The following is a 2,522-nucleotide window of genomic DNA, read 5'->3' on the forward strand; positions in this document are numbered from 1 at the left end:
AATATACATAATGTTGGGGCGCCTGGGTGGCTCAGTCGGTTAAGCATTCAACTTTTGATTTTGGCTCAGGTCATGATCTCGCGGTTCAGGGGATTGAGCCCTGCCTCAGGATGCACGGAACCTGCTTGCGATAATCTCTCTCCCTCTCTCTCTGCCCCTTTCCTGTGCTCTCTCTCTCTCTCAAAATAAATAAATAAGCTTAGAAAAATAAATATGCATAGTCTCTTGATTATTATGTATAAATTTTTAAATAACCTGAATACTTAAAGTGATTCAAGAACTTTAGATAGTATCTCAACTTCCTCCTGTAAAAGAAGAAATGTGGTCCATCCTAATCCCTGCCGGTTAGCCTGCAGTCTGCTGGGCTTCGCCTGTGGACCGGCGTGCTCTAGAAGCTTCACCCAGAGAAGTGAGTGAATCTTCAGTAGGTTTGTGTCAGGGTGGCATCTCGTCACTCAGTGGGGGTGGGGGTGGGGATGGGAGAGAAGAAATGATTTTCTACTTCCATCTACCTCTTCTTTCTCGACACACCATCGCTCAACTTTTCACACCTGTACTCCCAATGTCATGAACTCAAAGTTTATAACATTTATATAGTTTTTTTAGGTTTTTAAAAAGTACTTTCACAACCAGGAGCATATTTGCCATCTCCCTTGTGAAGGGACATTTGGCAATGAATGAGACATGTGAATGGTGTCCCAAGGGCATCCATTGGGTAGAGGCCAGGGATGCTGCTAAATATCGGACCATGAATAAGACTGTCCACCACAGCAAAGAATTATTGGGCCCAAATGTTAGTAGCTCTAAGTTTGGGAAACCATGGATTCCGTAGGCTTATTCTGAAAAATGGAAACCAAAAAAGACAATTTCGAAAATATCATACCACAGAATCCACTGAAGAGCCAGGTAATAGCTTCTGTGTCATCCAAAGGAGAATCTTAAAAGCACCAAGGTTGAACGATATACATTTTCTTCAACTTCATTATTCAATAGAAATCATGCCACATTGCTTCTTACTTGGATCAGGATTTTTTTGGTATATTTTTGTTATTCCTGGAATTTCTAATGTCTTATTTTAATCTCATGAAAGAAGAAATACATGTTTTGTTTTTGTTTTTGTTTTTATTACACCGCTAGGATCATGCAGCTCCTTCTGAAAATGTCAGTTTTGTGCAGACTGCTTTTCATGACTGCCGTGTAGCTGTCATATAGGGATTTTGTTTCCCCTGTCTCTTTCATGTCCCTCTCCAATCATTTTAGATTCGGCATCTTCACGCGTTAGATTTCTTTTTCATTTTGCCAATATATGTTCTCATGTAATTATGTCAAGAATGATGTAGGAGATAAAAAAGTTTGAATACCTTCACACTTAATGGTTTAGCAAAGCTATAGATCCTCAGTTTCACAGCCATGTAGCTCAAAGCTTTGGGGATGTTATTTTACTGTCATTGAGTATCCAGTGATCCTGAAAAGAAGCTTCATGTCTGTCTCACTCTAAATCCTTTGGGAGATACACTCCCAAAACTTTTGGAGCTTCTCATAAGCCTTGGTTGAACTTGTTCATTTAGGCTATTTTGGGGTTGAATTCACATAAAAAGCTGTTTGTATTTTTCACGTAAAACAAAATATGAAGACGGGAGCTTCTGATTTGAAGGTTCTCAGCTAGTGTTTCTGAGACCTCTAGGTCTAACCTTACGGTGGTCGGTTCACTGCAGCAACCTTAAGCATCATGACCTCCTGACAACACAAGAAAGCATGAACTTCTCCTCCTCCTCTTCTTCCTCTTCCTGCTCCTTCTCTTTTTTTTTTTCTGTCGTCTTCTTCCATTTCTTAGTCTTCCTCTCTCTCCTTCTCCTCCTGTCTCTCTCTTTCTCTTAATCAGAAAGACATTCCCTTTCTCAAAATCCCCCTTAGCCACCTTCCCCCCTTCAGTCCATTGGCCACAATTGGCAAGCATCTTTACTTGGTCACTGATCAAGTAGACAGTGTATGCTTGTCTCCTGTCATTGGGAGAGTATGGACCTTGCCTTATGTAATTTTCTCAATAATTCAGATTCCTCTGAGTAAAAAGGAACAGACTATCTATTGGGTAAATAAATGACAATATCTGTAGTATTTTGAAATTTCATCAGTAACAGCATGCATGGACTGTTTTTTTAATTTAATAATTTAATTTAATTTAACTTAATTTAATTTCATGATTCCTTTTAATCTAAAGAGTCACTTTTATTAGCTTTGGGAAATTTTGGTCTACCGTGAAGTTCCCCGTAATTTCTTTCTCCCCTTCCTCAGGAACTACTAACAGAGAGGTGCTGGCCCTCCTGGACTGGTGCCTTTTGACTTTCATTTTTTTTTTCTCAAATTGTTTTTATGTTTCTTTTGTAAACCATGTTCTTAAAAAGTTCTAAATTCAGTTCCATAAAGTCCCTACATTTCTCCTTTTTCAATGTAAGTTGTTTTTATGTTAGTGCAAGATCTTGAATCTGTCGTGAAAGACTAATTAAGATTTTCTTAAAGTTTTA

General features: G+C 38.7%; 1 non-coding gene across 1 annotated transcript; it reads left to right on the forward strand.

Annotated features, from left to right (window-relative positions):
* The first annotated feature begins 322 nt into the window (after positions 1 to 322).
* LOC125917457 (small nucleolar RNA SNORA52) lies at positions 323 to 457 on the forward strand. Its single transcript, XR_007456197.1, has one exon. It is a non-coding gene; the product is annotated as a small nucleolar RNA SNORA52 (small nucleolar RNA).
* Positions 458 to 2,522: the final 2,065 nt, after the last annotated feature.

The sequence above is a fragment of the Panthera uncia genome, unplaced genomic scaffold (genome assembly GCF_023721935.1).
Source record: "Panthera uncia isolate 11264 unplaced genomic scaffold, Puncia_PCG_1.0 HiC_scaffold_188, whole genome shotgun sequence".
Lineage (NCBI taxonomy): Eukaryota > Metazoa > Chordata > Mammalia > Carnivora > Felidae > Panthera > Panthera uncia.